Genomic DNA, 18,553 nt, shown 5'->3' with positions numbered 1-18,553 from the left:
CCAAGATCTACCCCACCCCCACACTACACCCCCACACTAAAAGTTCTCCTCTTTAGGTGGTGCACCTGAAAAGTGTAGAAAGCCTCTCTCAGGCCAGGTAAGTAACTGTTATTGTCATTTTTTGATCATATATATCTATGTGTGTGTGTGTATTTATACTATATATACAGTATGTATATATATTTATATATATATATATATATATATATATATAAAATAATAATCGGCACTCACCAAATGTATAAAGGATTCTGTTTATATGCAAAAAGAAGTTTAAATATCCATAACAGCAAAATGCAAAGGTTCAGTCCAGTCGACGTTTCGATCCCAGTCCAGGATCTTTATCAAGACTCAGCAACCATATAACAGCAGTACCCAATAGTAAGACAACCAAGTGCGCTGGACTGAACCTTTGCATTTTGCTGTTATGGATATTTAAACTTCTTTTTGCATATAAACAGAATCCTTTTTACATTTGGTGAGTGCCGATTATTATTTTTTCTATATACCTATGGACAGTTCTCTGTCTTTAAATTGAGCACCTCGCTTGTATCCCTGGTATAGTGGAGTGCGGACACCTTGCACCATATATATATATATATATATATATATATCAAAAGTTCCTGCACTCACATCACAGAGTCCCAGCAGCCGGTTGCAGTCTCCCAAACCAGTAAACTGGTCCTTCATTTAATCAGAGTATTTCCCAATATAGGAAAAAACAGAGGTCACTCACCAAAATAGTAACGCTTTTCATTTAATCATTTAATCATGTAGAGACAATCCAAGTAGTATCATAGTATCGTCAACATTTCAGTCCCGTAAGACCAGTGGAAAACCCAGGATTTCTAGAGGGGGGTTTTCAAATGCTTGATTTTAGAGTGAGAGTGGCAATCAGGGGCTGGCTGGCAACTTTTAGTCTGGGGGGCAAATGCATGCAGGCGGCCCTTGCAGAGGAGTAGCGTGTAGTCAGGGTGCCCGAAGAACGTGCGTCCTATGGCGCCGCCCCCCCTCAAGTGTTTCAGGGAGGAGGCGGGTCCATATGGGATTAATGTAAGGTAAAAATAAAGATTAGGGGCAGCCTCCTGTCGTAATGCCCATATGCAGTGCCCCGTGTGCCACAGGAGAGAACACCCTTATGCAGGCCTCCAGTAGTTCCCCCAGTAGTGATCCCCCCCTATGCAGTGCCCCTTGTGCTCCCAGTAGTACACCTCTTATATAGTGCCCCCAGTAGTGGTCCCCCCTGTGCAGTGCCCCTTGTTCCCCCAGTAGTAAGCCCCTTATATAGTGCCCCCAATAGTGGTACCCTCTATGCAGTGCCCCTAATATAGTGCCCCCAGTAGCAGTCCACCCCCCATGCAGTGCCCCCAATAGTAACCCTTATAAAATGCCCCTTAAATAGTGGCCCCTGTTGTAGTCTCCCCCCTAAGCAGTACCCCCAGTATTGCCCTTTATATAGAGCCCCCAGCAGTGGTCCCTCAATGCAGTGCCCCAAGTGGTAGTCTCCTCCCCCTATGTAGTCCCCTAGTAGTAGTCCCCTCCCCTTGTAGTGCCCCTAGTAGTAGTCCCCCCCTTGTACTGGCCCCAGTAGTAGTAGTTCCCCCCTTGTAGTGCCCTCAGTAGTAGTCCCCCCTTGTAGTGTCCCCAGTAGTAGTAGTAGTCTCCCACACCCCTTGTAGTGACCCCAGTAGTAGTAATCCCCCCCATTGTAGTGCCCCCAGTAGTGGTCTCCTCATTGTAGTGCCAGACCCCCCCAGTAGACACACGTAATATAAAAAAACAAAATAAAAAAACCCACTTACCTGAATCCCCGTTCTCGCCGCCACCATCTGCTCGTCCGTCTGTCCTCCCGGGCCGGGCCGCTCTGCATTATGGGAGAGATGTCATATGACATCATGACATCTCTCCCATTGCCCACTGCGGGAGCCACTTCATCTTCTGGCTGGGCACAGCAGCAGCTAATGAGAGTCTGACAGACTCTCATTGGCTGCTGCTTACAACAAACACACAGCTGCCGGAGCCGGCGGCTGTGTGTTTGTCACTTGTGTAGCGCTGACCGAACTCCGTCCGGTCAGTGCTACACTCGCGGTGCAGTCTGTGTCACAGTGACACAGACTGCCCCAACCTGCGGCCCGCATGACGCTGCAGCCCGGGGGGCACATGGCACCCTGCCCCCCAGCCCAGCCCACCACTAGTGGCAAACCCATGAAGAGGGTAGAATTAGCAATTAACCAGCTTTAATATGTGTCATACAAAGTTTATTGTGTGTTATAATTCCAGCATATAGAGGATCAGCAATCACAGTAAGCCATTAGATGTGGCAGTAGGGCCATCCTTCCTGAGCTGAATGTTTTTATTTTAGATGTGGGCACATTCCAGAGTATCAGATCAAGTCCGGGAGTCTGGGGGAGCAGCAGAATAACATAGCACTGCCCTGGACATGTATGTACATATTGGGCTCTATAGCAGCACATCCCTTGCGAATGTTTTCCAGATCTCCTAGTTGGTGCACAGGTTATTTATTACTGACTAATACATGTTAAATGATCCACAGGTGGTACTAATTATTTCATTTGTGATACTGAGAAGAACATTCAGCACTAGTAAAATTCTATTACATTACTATTTCTATTTTGGGCTGGGGTGGGTGTTCCAGGCAGATGGAAACACCCCCTGCATTTGCCTATGCATAAGACCTTTGTCAAGACTGCAACATATTATGCATCATATAGCCAAACAGCAGCACACATCCAGCAGCATGCTTGATATAACTATGTGTGACAAGCATGCTGCTGCATGTGTGCTGCTGTTTGGCTATATGATGCATAATATGCTGCAGTCTTGACAAAGGTCTTATAGGACTGAAATGTTGATGATATTATGATGCTGCTTGGATTGTCTCTACATGATTATATGAAAAGTGTTACTACTTTGGTGAGTGAACTCTGGGTCTGATTCAGACCCGGACAGTATTTGCGGACGCTCGTTCTGAAAAAGGGGCCGGGTATTTAAATTGAGCGCTCGCTCTTTGCGGTCTGTGGGCGCCTCGATGTCTGAGCGAGCGTCCAAAAGATGCGCTCGCTATTTTTGTAAAGACGCCCCTTTGCCGTTCGCATCATACGTCATCTCCGCTATTTATTAGATTAATCGAGTACATCGAAAGGTGTCTGAACTGCTCGCAGTGCTTGTGGTAGGTTTTACTTCCTGCAATCACTGCGAGCAGTTCAGGCTAAGAAACAACCAAGTGACGTGGTCGATGACGCTGCTTTGTTAATTATGCACACCCATTAAATGCCCGTTTTGACCGTTTGGCACGCCTGCGTTCGGATCTTCACTCCCCGTTTTCATGCACCTTGTTACCACCCACAAACGTCTCATTATGTCACTCAAATTAGCAGGCCCTCACTGTCTTATGAGCGCACAATTTCCGACCACAATGACTGGTTGGCGCATGGCCATTACGACCCATATGCATGCGCAGTTGTGCGAACATCGCTCGGAGCGAACGAGCGGCCGCTTACGAGCGGCTCTAAATCAGACCCTCTGTTTTTTCCTATATTGGGAATTACTCTGGATTTTTATGTATATATATATATATATATATATATACAACACATGAGGTCCAGCTCTCCTGATAAATCACAATACTGTACCGGGTGCCCGCACGAGATGTCAGCATATAAGAATGTCCTGTGGTGGTGCAGCACTCCTGGTCCCCAAAATGATCATGCTGTACACGTAGAGGTAACGATTAATGTTTCTGATGAAAGTGCCACATGTATTAAAAGCACTGAAACGTTAATCGTTACCTCTATGTGTACAGCGTGATCACTTTGGGGACCAGGAGTGCTGCACCACCATAGGACGTTCTTATATATATATATATATATATATATAATTTTTTTTATACACACATCTTTCTAAATATATATATATATATATATATATATATATATATTATATATATATATTTTCACACTTATATATGTTCACACATATTCACACATGTGAAGTCCAGCTGTTTTAGCATGAGAGACGAAATGCGTTGAGGGAAGAGTGACTCCCTGCTTGCTTACATGGTCAACTATCAGATAAGCCTATCACAAGTTTTTTTCATGTAACTGTGCATCTTTTTGTGTGTTTTGTATGTGGAATAAACTGTGTGTAATACTACAACATGAGAGCGCTTTGTGTTTTTCCATATGTTGCCTGAGATCTGTGACACCTCATACATTGAATTTTTGAAGATACAGAAGGGATATTCCTATAAGAGTCTTTATTTGATCTACTACATGCTCTCTAAATAGAGCATCATGGTACGCAGAACTTATATATGTGGTGCGTTTTACCGTTTGTTTTAAGATTTACACTATTGTGCGCTTGTTTCCATCTCTATTTTTTCTATATATATATTAGGGGTGAGCGGGTTCGGATTTCAGAAATCCGAACCCCCCCGAGCCCCCCCGATCCGAGGCAGATCCGAGTCAGGCACGACTTTTCCCGCCTGACTCGGATCTGAAATCGAGGCAAAACGTCATCATCCCGCCTTCCGAGTCTCACGGGTTTTGGAACCTATATAAGGTACCCGCGTCTGCGCCATTTTCTCACTCGGCTGTAGACAGTGAAGAGGGAGGGTGGGAGTTAGGGCTGGCTGGGCTGTGTAGTGTAGTGTAGTGTAGTGCAGAATAGTGTTGTGCTGTGCTGTGCTGCGCTGTGCTTCTGTTGTCCACTACTTCAAAGTCCATAGGGGCTGGCTGTGTTGTGCTGTGCTGCTGTTGTTAATAGGGGCTGTGTCCACTACTTCAAAGTCCATAGGGGCTGGCTGGACTGTGTTGTGCAGTCAGTTCTCCATAGGGGCTGTGTCCACTCCAAAGTCCTGTGCAGTGTCCCAGTCCTAAAGGGGTGCTGTAGTGTTGTCCAGGGGGTGCTCTGTCCATCAGGGGTGCCCCTCCCAAGTGCTAAAAAAATAATATTTTTTGTGTGTTTGTGAATTGTGTGCACAGTAGCCGCACATGCATCAACAAAGTAGTGCCAAGCGTGCGCCTGTGTCATAAGTAAAGGGCCAGCTGGCTTGACCGTTAAAGGGTGCTGTAACCCCCAAAGTACACTCCAGTCCAAACCAAAAAAAAATATATTTTCTGTGTTTGTGAATTGTGTGCGCAGTAGCCGCACGTGCATCAACAAAGTAGTGCCAAGCGTGCGCCTGTGTCATAAGTAAAGGGCCGGCTGGCTTGACCGTTAAAGGGTGCTGTAACCCCCAAAGTACACTCCAGTCCAAACCAAAAAAAAAATTATTTTCTGTGTTTGTGAATTGTGTGTGCAGTAGCCGCACGTGCATCAACAAAGTAGTGCCAAGCGTGCGCCTTTGTCATAAGTAAAGGGCCAGCTGGCATGACCGTTAAAGGGTGCTGTAACCCCCAAAGTACACTCCAAACCAAATAACAAAATATTTTTTCTGTGTTTGTGAATTGTGTGCGCAGTAGCCGCACGTGCATCAACAAAGTAGTGCCAAGCGTGCGCCTGTGTCATAAGTAAAGGGCCGGCTGGCTTGACCGTTAAAGGGTGCTGTAACCCCCAAAGTACACTCCAGTCCAAACCAAAAAAAAAATTATTTCCTGTGTTTGTGAATTGTGTGCGCAGTAGCCGCACGTGCATCAACAAAGTAGTGCCAAGCGTGCGCCTGTGTCATAAGTAAAGGGCTGGCTGGCTTGACCGTTAAAGGGTGCTGTAACCCCCAAAGTACACTCCAGTCCAAACCAAAAAAAATAATATTTTCTGTGTTTGTGAATTGTGTGCGCTGTAGCCGCACGTGCATCAACAAAGTAGTGCCAAGTGTGCGCCTGTGTCATAAGTAAAGGGCCGGCTGGCTTGACCATTAAAGGGTGCTGTAACCCCCAAAGAACACTCCAGTCCAAACCAAAAAAAAATGTATTTTCTGTGTTTGTGAATTGTGTGCGCAGTAGCCGCACGTGCATCAACAAAGTAGTGCCAAGCGTGCGCCTGTGTCATAAGTAACGTCCGGCTGGCTTGACCGTTAAAGGGTGCTGTAACCCCCAAAGTACACTCCAAACCAAAAAATATATATTTTCTGTGTTTGTGAATTGTGTGCGCAGTAGCCGCACGGGCATCAACAAAGTAGTGCCAAGCGTGCGCCTGTGTCATAAGTAAAGGGCCGGCTGGCTTGACCGTTAAAGGGTGCTGTAACCTCCAAAGTACACTCCAAACCTAATAACAAAATATTTTTTCTGTGTTTGTGAATTGTGTGCGCAGTAGCCGCACGTGCATCAACAAAGTAGTGCCAAGCGTGCGCCTATGTCATAAGTAAAGGGCCGGCTGGCTTGACCATTAAAGGGTGCTGTATCCAGTCCAAACCAAAAAAATATATATTTTCTGTGTTTGTGAATTGTGTGCGCAGTAGCCGCACGTGCATCAACAAAGTAGTGCCAAGCGTGCGCCTGTGTCATAAGTAAAGGGCCGGCTGGCTTGACCGTTAAAGGGTGCTGTAAACCCCAAAGTACACTCCAAACCAAATAACAAAATATTTTTTCTGTGTTTGTGAATTGTGTGCGCAGTAGCCGCACGTGCATCAACAAAGGAGCAGCGCCAAGCGTGTGCCTGTGTCCCATAAGTAAAGAGCCGGCTGGCTCATTTCTTAAAGGGTGGTGTAACCCACAAAGTGCACTACTCTCCAGCAAAAATAAAAAAATATTTTCTGTGTTTAGCCGCACGTATATATCAAATCGATATAACATAAATGGAGGACCAAACTTTCTCCGATAAAAATAAAATAGAGAAAGATCAAGAACCACTTCCTCCTAGTGCTGAAGCTGCTCCCACTAGTCATGACATAGACGATAACATGCCATCAACGTCGTCTGCCAAGGCCGATGCCCAATGTCATAGTAGAAGCCACATACAATCCCAAATGACAAAGTTCAGGAAAATGACCTTAAAAAAAACATTTAAATCATCTGAAGAGAAACGTAAACTTGCCAATATGCCATTTATGACACGGAGTGGCAAGGAACGGCTAAGGTCTTTCCCTATGACTAGTGTGTGTCATACTAGTATGACTAGTATGTTCATGACTAGTGGTTCAGCTTCACATGACGATGGAAGCCCTCCTCCCGCTAAAAAAATCAAACGAGTTAAGCTGGCAAAAGCACAGCAAAGAACTGTGCGTTCTAAGAAGATATCACAAATCCCCAAGGAGAGTCCAAGTGTGGTGGCGGTTGCGATGCCTGACCTTCCCAGCACTGGACGGGAAGAGGTGGCTCTTTCCACCATTTGCACGCCCCCTGCAAGTGCTGAAAGGAGCACCCACAGTCCACTTGCTGATATGCAAATTGAAGATGTCACTGTTGAAGTACAACAGGATGAGGATACTGGTGTAGCTGGCGCTGAGGAGGAAGTTGGCAAGGAGGATTCTGATGGTGATGTGGTTTGTTTAAATCAGGCTCCGGGGGAGACAGTTGTTGTCCGTGGGATGAAAAAGCCCATAACGGTCATGCCTGGGCAGAAGACCAAACATTCCACCTCTTTAGTCTGGCAATATTTCTATCCAAATCCGAACAACAACTGTCTTGCCATATGTACCATATGTAAAGGTGGAATAAGTAGGGGTAGGGACGTTAACCACCTAGGAACATCCTCCCTTATATGACACCTGCAGCGCGTTCATAGTAAGTTACTGTCAAGTTCAGAAACTTTGGATAAGACCGTAAGCAGTCCAGGGACACCTAAATCCCGTTGTCCTGTTGTATCCAAGCGCCTGCAAACCACACCGTCAACTCCCTCCTCGTCAATTTCCTCCTTAGTCAGGATCGGAAGTAGTCCTGCAGGCCATGTCACTGGCATGACTGACTCTCCTATCCGGGATTCCTCCGGAGGATCCTGCATTGCTACGCCTCCTGCCGCTGCTGCTGTTGCTGCTGCTGGGAGTCGTTCATCATCCCAGAGAGGAAGTAGGAACACCACTACTTTTACTAAACAATTGACCCTCCAACAGTCCTCTAAGTACGACAGCAGTCATCCTGAAGCAAAACGTATAACTGAGGCCTTGACTGCTATGTTGGTGTTAGACGTGCATCCGGTATCCGCCATTAGTGCAGTGGGATTTAGACAATTGATGGAGGTAGTGTGTCCCCGGTTCCAAATCCCGTCTAGATTCCACTTCACTAGGCAGGCGATACTGAGACTGTACAGAAACGTCAACAAAAGTGTCCTCAGTGTCCTGAAAAATGCCGTTGTACACAATGTCCACTTAACCACGGACATGTGGACAAGTGGAACAGGGCAGACTAAGGACTATATGACTGTGACAGCCCACTGGGTAGATGTATCACCTTACGCAGCAACAGCAGCAGCGTCACCAGTAGCAGCATCTCAGAAACGCCAGCTCGTTCCAAGGCAGGCTACGCTGTGTATCACCGGTTTCAGTAAGAGGCACACCGCCGACAACCTCTTAGAGAAACTGAGGGAAATCATCGCCCAGTGGCTTACCCCACTTAGACTCTCCTGGGGATTTGTGATATCTGACAACGCCACCAATATTGTGCGGGCATTACATCTTGGCAAATTCCAGCACATCCCATGTTTTGCTCACACAATAAACTAGGTGGTGCAGAATTTTCTGAAAAGCGACAGGGACGTGTAGGAGATGCTTTGGGTGGCCCGAAAAATTTCTGGCCACTTTCGCCATTCAGCGACTGCGTGCCGAAGACTGGAGCGCCAGCAAATACTCTTGAACCTGCCCCGCCATCATCTGAAGCAAGAGGTTGTGACGCGGTGGAACTCAACCCTCTATATGCTTCAGAGGATGGAGGAGCAGCAAAAGGCCATTCAAGCCTATACATCCACTTATGACATAGGCAAAGGAGGGAGTATGCACCTGACTCAAGCACAGTGGAGAATGATTTCCGTATTGTGCAAGGTTCTCCAACCCTTCGAACTTGTCACACGTGAAGTCAGTTCAGACACTGCCAGCTTGAGTCAGGTCATTCCCCTCATCAGGCTTTTGCAGAAGCAGCTGGAGAAAGTGAAGGAGGAGCTAAGACAGAGCGATTCCGCTCGGCATGTGGGACTTGTGGATGAAGCCCTTCTTTCGCTTTGCCAGGATTCCCGGGTGGTCAATCTGTTGAAATCAGACCACTACATTTTGGCCACCGTGCTCGATCCTAGGTTTAAAGCCTATGTGGTGTCTCTCTTTCCAGCCGACACAAGCCTGCAGAGGTGCAAAGACCTGCTGGTGAAAACACTGTCAGCTGAAGCGGAACGTGACACGTCAACAGCTCCTTCTTCATTTTCTCCCGCAACTGGGGCTGCCAGGAAAAAACTTAGGTATCCTAAGCAACCCGCTGGCGGTGATGCAGGGCAGGCAGGACCAAGTTTGGACATCTGGTCCGGACTGAAGGACCTGGCAACAATTTCTGACATGTCTACTGTCACTGCATATGATACTGTCACCATTGACAGAATGGTGGAGGATTACATCGGTGACAGCATCCAAGTAGGCATGTCAGACAGTCCGTACCTGTACTGGCAGGAAAAAGAGGCAATTTGGAGGCCCCTGTACAAACTGGCTCTATTTTACCAGAGTTGCCCCCCCTCCAGTGTATATTCCGAAAGAGTGTTTAGTGCAGCCGGGAACCTTGTCAGCGAAAGGCGTAGGAGGTTGCTTCCACAAAATGTGGAGAAGATGATGTTCATAAAAATGAATTATCAACTCTTCCAGGGAGACCAGCCTCCAGAACGTACAGAGGGACCTGTGGTGGTGGATTCCAGCGGTGACGAGTTAATACTCTGTGAGGATGAGGATGTACACAACACTGAAGAGGGTGAGGAATTGGTGGATGAGGATGAGGATGACATCTTGCCTCCGTAGAGTCAGTTTGTGCAGGGACAGATTAATTGCCAGCTTGTTTTGTGGGGGCCCAAACGAACCAATCATTTCAGCCACAGTGGTGTGGCAGACCCTGGCGCTGAAATGATTGGTTTGTTAAAGTGTGCATGTCCTGTTTATTCAACATAAGGGTGGGTGGGAGGGCCCAATTCCATCTTGCACCTCTTTTTTTTCTTTGAATTATGTACTGTTTGGGGCCTAGTTTTTCAAACTGCCATCCTGTCTGCCACTGCAATGTCACTCCAAGATGGGCCACGTGTTTGTGCCGCCCTCTCGTGTCGCTTAGCATAGTCATCCATCTACATCGGTGCAACCTTTTGGACATAAAAACACTATTGTGAGGTGTGAGGTGTTCAGAATAGACTGGAAATGAGTGGAAATTAAGGTTTTTGAGGTTAATAATAGCATAGGAGCAGAAAAATCAACACATTCTGTGATTTTAGCTGTTTTTATACAGATCCAAAACCCAAAACCCAGAACCCAAAACACCGAAGGGTGGTTTTGGCAAAACCAATCCAGATCCAAAACACGAAGAAAGATCCAGATCCAAAACCAAAACACAAAACACGAAAAGTGGCCGGTGCACACCCCTAATATATATATATATATATATATATATATATATGCAATTATGCATACACTTGTAAACCAGATTCCTGGCACTCACAGTGCTCACTTTATACAAGTTAATTAATTGCACTGGTGCCTTCCTAGGAAATAGCTGAGTGCCGCCATTCCTTCTTGCTGTGTGAGTGTTGATATATATATATATATATATATATATACATATATATAATTATAAGGGCACAGTCATGCCCTTATATTGAGGCTGAATCTTAAAAAATGCAATTCTCCCATATAGAACTCCCAAGGGGGAGGGGGGCATGGTGTTTAAGGGACTATACCTCAAAAGCTATTGGAGGTGCCGAGCTGAAATTTGGCATGGGCGGGTAAAACTGCCGCATAGGACTGCATGATAAATTTCAGGACAAAAAGAAAAAAAAATGAGGATTTGGGAGTAATCTAAATTTCCAACTGTCAGTTTTTTCTGACACTCAATTAGAACCACTTTTCTGCTGTTCTCTAAGGGGGAATTGTGGGAAGGCATAACTCAGGGTAAGGGGCAAATTTAGACTTGGGGTTTGTTTTATTAGATAGCTATTGTTCCAGGGTAGGTGCTTTTGGGGTTTAGGTGATTGAGAAAGTTACAGTTTTTAAACTATTACCTCAAGAATCTGCCATATTATAGATAGATAGGAAGTTTTAACTTGTTGCGCAGCCTTAGTAGGAGCCTCCAACAGGTGTACTCACTGTGGCTTCATTTTCATGCACCAAGATGGCTGGCCAGTGCGGGCGGTAGTGGAGGTGGGCTCGGGGGAAGGAAGCATCCGTTAGCTGCGGCCGGGAACCGGGGGAGGGGGGCTTGTGGGCATTAGCTGTGGCCGGGACTCAGGGATGGTAGCGGGTGTTAGCAGTGGCGGTGCGGGTGGCAGGACTCGAGGGAGGTAGCAGTAGACAGATGCAGGCTCGGATCTGAAAGATCTGTGATACCTGCATCTGTGTATAAATAAACAAACACAGAAGCAGGGACGGGATCAGTGATACCCATCTGTGCTTCTGTGTTTAAAAAAAATAGAAAACCTGTGTAAAAAAAATTAAAATAAACAAATGGCATGGCATCCCCCCCCAAAAAACACCATTACCGGGCTTTGGAAATACAGTACAGGTTGTGCTAAATACAGGGGACAAATGACATAGGGGTCCCCCATATGAAGCATAACCAGCACCAGTCTTTTCAGAACTAGTCCTTGTTGCCAAAATATTGGGGACAAATGATGTAGAGGTCCCCCGAATTCAGCGCAACAAGCACTGGGCTCTAATCTGGTCCTGGTTCTGGAAATACAGGGTGAGAAAATGCGTAGGGACCCACTGTATTTTCCAGAACCAGTACCTGACCCTTTCTAGCGTGGGGGTGATGCCACCGCCAGGGAAGCCCTTTCACAGCACCCCCCAGCCAAAGCATCACTCCTGACTGCTAGTCAGCCCAGCCCGGGGATCCCTGGGGAGCTGGGTACCCTCCCAATAAAGAGATCCCCCTCTCCAGGGCACCCCAGGCTCAGGCTGATAGCCCAGAGCTATCACCTGCATCCCTGGCCAGAGGGTGCCGGGTTGATAGTGTAAAGTGTGGTGCAAGTAATAAGTTAGAATATTGTATTTTACTGTGGAACTACATTTCCCAGCAAGCCTACCCTGCATGCTGGTACTTGGAGAACCACAATTACCAGCATTCGGGGCATTACGGACCCGTTGGTACCTGTAGTTCTACAGCAAAATAAATATTTAAATAAACACAAGACACACATACCATACAAAGTAAAAGTTTATCAAACATATATATACACACACATACAGTAGGTGCATAAATATTGAGACATTGACAGAATTTTCATATTTTGGCCTCTATTCATCACCACAATGGATTTGAAATGAAACAAACAAGATGTGCTTTAACTGCAGACTTTCAGATTTAATTTGAGGGTAATTACATCCAAATCAGGTGAACGGTGTAGGAATTACAACGGTTTCTATATGTGCTTCCCACTTTTTAAGGGACCAAAAGTAATGGGACTATCAACTCAAAAGCTATTTCATGGACAGGTGTGGGCTATTCCCTCATTATTTCATTATCAATTAAGCAGGTAAAAGGTCTGGAGTTGATTCTAGGTGTGACATTTGCATTTGGAATCAGTTGCTGTTGACTCTCAATATGAGATCCAAACAGCTGTCATTATCAGTGAAGCAAGCCATCATTAGGCTGAAAAATCAAAACAAACCCATCAGAGAGATAGCAAAAACATTAGGTGTGGCCAAATCAACTGTTTGGAACATTCTTAAAAAGAAAGAACACACCGGAGAGCTCAGCAATACCAAAAGACCTGGAAGACCACGGAAAACGACTGTGGTGGATGACAGAAGAATTATTTCCCTGGTGAAGAAAAACCCCTTCATAACAGTTTGCCAAATAAAGAACACGCTCCAGGAGGTAGGTGTATATGTGTCAAAGTCAACAATCAAGAGAAGACTTCACAAGAGTGAATATAGAGGGTTCACCAGAAGATGTAAGCCATTGGTGAGCATCAAAAACAGGAAGACCAGATTAGAGTTTGCCAAACAACATCTAAAAAAGCCATTACAGTTCTGGAACAACATCCTATGGACAGATGAGACAGAGATCAACTTGTACCAGAGTGATGGGAAGAGAAGAGTATGGAGAAGGAAAGGAACTGCTCATGATCCAAAACATACCACCTCATCAGTGAAGCATGGTGGTGGTAGTGTCATGGCGTGGGCATGTATGGCTGCCAATGGAACTGGTTCCCTTGTATTGATTGAAGATGTGACTGCCGACAAAAGCAGCAGAATGAATTCTGAAGTGTTTCGGGCAATATTATATGCTCATGTTCAGTCAAATGCTTCAGAACTCATTGGACGGCGCTTCACAGTGCAGATGAACAATGACCCGAAGCATACTGCAAAAGCAACCAAAGAGTTTTCTAAGGCTAAAAAGTGGAATGTTATGCAATGGCCAAGTCAATCCCCTGACCTGAATCCGATTGAGCATGCATTTCACTTGATGAAGACAAAACTGAAGGGAAAATGCCCCAAGAACAAGCAGGAACTGAAGACATTTGCAGTAGAGGCCTGGCAGAGCATCACCAGGGATGAAACCCAGCGTCTGGTGATGTCTATGCGTTCCAGACTTCAGGCTGTAATTGCCTGCAAAGGATTTGCAACAAAGTAGTAATAAGTGAAAGTTAGATTTAGGATTGTTTAGTTTGTCCCATTACTTTTGGTCCCTTAAAAAGTGGGAGGCACATATGGAAACCGTTGTAATTCCTACACCGTTCACCTGATTTGGATGTAATTACCCTCAAATTAAATCTGAAAGTATGCAGTTAAAGCACATCTTGTTTGTTTAATTTCAAAGCCATTGTGGTGGTGAATAGAGGCCAAAATATGAAAATTCTGTCAATGTCCCAATATTTATGCACCTGACTGTATGTACACATACTCACCTATGTATCCCTGTAGCCATTGGTCCCCTTCTCCAGTTGATTATCCATAGGGTAACTGAAAAAAAAAACAGACTCACCTTCTTCTATGCATGGATTTGTCCTCTTCGGTCCAAAGTAGGAATCCCCGTGCTTGGCAAAACAAAGAAATTAATAGCGCGGACCCACGGACATTAGTACTGTCCTACATGGACAGTACTACGTGAATGAGAGCTTAGAGATTGGATCTGACTATGGAAACCCCGCCACTGTGCGCTCATTGGCTGAGAGAGATGAGCTTTCTGCCTCTTAGCCAATGAGCAGTTCTCACCATTGACTTCAATGGTTAGAACCGCAATGTCTTTTTACAAAATGGTGCTTCATCACCATTGTTGAAGTTTAATGATTGCCGCCATGAGCAAATCAATTAGACACGTCATCGCCCTGCCCCCTTGGCTGGCTTATAAAAGTCAGTGCAAGGCAGTCTGTTGGCCAGGTGGTAGCAGAGAAGAGCTGTCTGCCCCATCCACACTGTTCTGTCTTCTCCCCCCATCCACCAAACACTATCCCATCTGCCCAGCTCTTTTCTGCTCAGACCTCAGTTGTATAGAGTGCATGTGTGTATTCCAATGAGTACACAATTCTTTGAATTAGCAGCTTCACCATTTTGTGAGTGACAGCAATCTCACTCTGTGAGAGTGCTGAATCTGCAGTTAACCACATGGTGTCATGGCATACCATATCTGTATTATGCAAGGAACACATCCATTAAGGCGTTATCCTTAATGATCGTAATTTCATTGCTTTTTGAAATTTGAGTGTGAGAAAGCCAATAGGTTTTGTGAAATTTCAGATCATGTCTAAGAAGCCTTAACGGGACATGTGAAACAGTAATGCTTTTTGTCTATGGAATTTATATATATATAAATATATATATATATATATGTGTGTGTGTGTGTGCACATATACAGTATATATATATATATATATATATATATATATACCCATACATGAGTTAGATAGAGGGGATACAGTCAGTTTGCCGGCGGACAGGATGCCAACGGTTGAAATCCTGGGGTCAAAATCCCAACCCTTGACTAAACATATTGTAGGTGTTGCAATTCCATCGCCAGTTTAAATACTGACACTGGAATCCCGACAGCCACCATCCTGATCATAGGTATAGCGCGGCGACTTCGTTGTTAGCCTTGGATGGGGAGGGTTAGGTTTAGGCTTTGGGGGGAGGACAGAGTTAGGCACCACTAGGGGGGGTTAGGGTCAGGCACTAAGGGGGGACGGTTAGGTTTACTCATCAGGGAGGGAGGGGTAGGGAGAAGGGGGAGGGTTAGGCTACAGACCAACAGGTGTCGATATCCTAACCCTGTCAGGATGCTGGCGTCGGGAATCTGACTGCCAGGATCCCAAGGATGGGGTGGTTTTGGGGCCCAAGGAATATCAGTGTACTGGGCCCTAAGGTTTCTGTTGCTGGCCCTGGTTTCCATTCTATATGCACCTTAATGCCCCAAGTAGTAGTGCCCCTCTTGAAATTCCCACTATAGTAGTGTCCTTTATGCAATGTCCCCAGTAGCAGTGCACATTATGCAGTGCCTCCTGTAGTAGTGTCCCTTATACAGTGTCCCCCATAGTGCACCCTTATACAGTGCCCCCAGTAGTGCCCCTTATACAGTGCCCTGTGTAGTGCACCCTTATACAGTGCCCCCAGTAATGCACCCTTATACAGTACCCCTTATGCAGTGCCCCAATAGTGCTACTTATACAGTGGCCTTATGCAGTGCCCCTTATACAGTGCCCCCAGTAGTACAACTTATAAAGTGACCCCAGTAATTCCCTTTATACAGTGCCACTAGTAATGGTCCCCCTTTGCAGTGCCCCCAGTAGTGGTCCCCCCTATGTACCCCTTTTACAGTGCCCCCATAGTAGTCCCCCATATGCAGTGCCCCCAGTAGTTGTCCCCCATAAGTAGTGCCCATTATATAGTGCCCCTTATATAGAGCTACCAGTAGTAGTCCTCCCTATGCAGTGCCCCCAGTAGTGCCCCCTCTAAAGTCCCCCAAGTAGTAGTCCACCCTATGCAGTGCCCCAAGTAGTGGTCCCCTCTACGCAGTGTCCAAGTAGTGCCCCTTATATAGTGTCCCCAGTAGTAGTCCCCCCTATACATTGTCACTAATAGTCATCCCTCCTTTGCAGTGCCCATTATATAGTGCCACATATATTGTGCCCCCAATAATAGTCCCCCCTATGCAGTGGCCCCAGTAGTGCCCCTTACAAAGTGCTTCCAGTAGTAGTCCCACTATGCAGTGCCCCTTAAATTGTGACCCCAGTAGTAGTCTCCTTATGCAGTGCCCTCAGTAGTACCCCCTATATTGTGCCCCCAGTAGTGGTTCACCCTATGCAGTGAACCTTATATAGTGCCCCCAGTAGAAGTCCCCCCTATGCAGTGGTCCCCCCTATGCAGTGCCCCAGTAATGCCCCTTATATAGTACCCCCAGTAGTAGTACACCCTATGCAGTGCCCACAGAAGTGGTCCCCCTATGCAGTGCCCCTTATATAGTGTCCCTTATATTGTGCCCCCAGTAGTACTCCCCCTATGCAGTGCCCCCAGTAGTGGTCCCACTATCCAGTGTCCCTTATATAGTGCCCCAGTAGTAGTCCCCCCTATGGAGTACCACAAGTAGTGACCCTTATATAGTTCCCCATTAGTAGTCCCCCCTATGCAGTGGTCCTCCCTATGGAGTGCCTGAGTAGTGCCCCTTATATTGTGCCCCCAGTAGTAGTCCCCTCTGAGCAGTGGTCCCCCCTATGCATTACCCCCAGTAGTGGTACCCTGTATGCAGTGCCCCATATATAGTGCCCCTTATATAGTGTCCCCAGTAGTAGTCCCCCCTATGCAGTGGTCCACCTTATGCAGTGCCCCAGTAGTGTCCCTTGTATAGTACCCCCAGTAGTATTCCCCCCTTTGCAGTGCCCCCAAAAATGGTCCCCCCTATGCAGTGCACCTTATATTGTGCCCCCAGTAGTAGCCCCACTATGCAGTGCCCCCAGTAGTGGTCCCACTATGCAGTGTCCCTTATATAGTGCCCCCAGTAGTAGTCTCCCCTATGCAGTGCCCCAAGTAGTGACCCTTATATAGTTCCCCATTAGCAGTGCCCCCCTATGCAGTGGTCCCCACTATGTAATGCCCCTTATATAGTATCCCCAGTAGTAGTCCCCTCTATGCAGTGCCCCCAGTAGTGGTTTCCCCTATGCAGTACCCCATATGTAGTTCCCCTTATATTGAGCCCCCAGTAGTAGTCCCCCTATGCAGTGGTCCACCTTATGCAGTGCCCCAGTAGGGGTTTCCCCAGGCAGTGCCCCTTATATAGTGCCCCTTATATTGTGCCCCCAGTAGTAGTCCTCCCCTATGCAGTGGTCCCCCCTATGCAGTGTCCCAGTAATCCCCCTATGCAGTGCTCCCAGTAGTGGTAACCCCTATGCAGAGCCCTTTATATAGTGCCCATTACATTTAGCACCCAGTAGTAGTCCCGCCTATGCAGTGCCCCTTATATAGTGCCCCCAGTAGTTGTCCCCCCTATGCTGTGGTCCCCCCTATGCAGTGCCCCAGTAGTCCCCTTATGCAGTGCCCCAATAGTGGTACCCTCTATGCAGTGCCCCTTATATAGTGTGCCTTATATTTTGCCCCCAGTATTGGTCCCCCCTATGCCATATCCCTTACATAATGCTCCCAGTAGTAGTCACCCCTATGCAGGGCCCCCAGTAGTGACCCTTATATAGTACCCCCATTAGTAGTCCCCCTAAGCAGTGGTCCACCCTATGCAGTGCCCCAGTAGTGCCCCTAAATAGTGCCCCCAGTAGTAGTCCCCCCTACGCAGTGCACCCAGTAGAACCCCTTATTTTGTACCCCCAGTAGTGGTCCCCCCTATGCAGTGTTTCCTATATAGTGCCCCCAATAGTAGTCCCCCCATGCAGTGCCCCAAATAGTGCACCTTATATAGTGCCCCCAGTAGTAGTCCCCCCTATGCAGTGGTCTCCCCTATGCAGTGCCCCAGTAGTCCCCCTATGCAGTGCCCCAGTAGTGGTACCCACTATGCAGTGCCCCATATATAGTGCCCCTTATATAGTGCCCCAGTAATTTTCCCCCTATGCAGTGGTCCACCTTATGCAGTGCCCCTGTAGTGCCCCTTCTATAGTACCCCCAGTAGTATTCCCCCCTGTGCAGTGCCACCAAAAGTTGTCCCCCCTATGCATTGCCCCTTATATAGTGCCCCTTATATTGTGCCCCCAGTACTAATACTCACTATGCAGTGCCCCCAGTAGTGTTCCCACTATGCAGTATCCCTTATATTGTGCCCCCAGTAGTAGTCCCTCCTATGCAGTGCCCCAAGTGGTGACCCTTATATAGTTCCCCAGTAGTAGTCCCCCCCTATGCAGTGGTCCCCCCTATGCAGTGCCCCAGTAGTCCCCCTATGCAGTGCCCCCAGTAGTGGTACCCTCTATGCAGTGCCCCTTATATAGTGTGCCTTATATTGTGCCCCCAGTATTGGTCCCCCCTATGCCATGTCCCTTATATAATGCTCCCAGT

The 18,553-nt window shown here is 46.8% G+C and overlaps 1 protein-coding gene across 1 annotated transcript in view; it reads right to left on the bottom strand.

Annotated features, from left to right (window-relative positions):
- LOC148475030 (patched domain-containing protein 3-like) overlaps nt 1-18,553 on the bottom strand; it is a 189,155-nt gene that overhangs the window by 3,342 nt on the left and 167,260 nt on the right. The gene's annotated exons all lie outside the window — the stretch shown is intronic.

This window comes from Taudactylus pleione, unplaced genomic scaffold (genome assembly GCF_031769625.1).
Source record: "Taudactylus pleione unplaced genomic scaffold, aTauple2 ptg000788l, whole genome shotgun sequence".
Classification (NCBI taxonomy): Eukaryota; Metazoa; Chordata; class Amphibia; order Anura; family Myobatrachidae; genus Taudactylus; species Taudactylus pleione.
The sequence above is the reverse complement of the archived record's forward strand: the minus strand, read 5'-3'. Positions and strand labels throughout refer to the sequence as shown.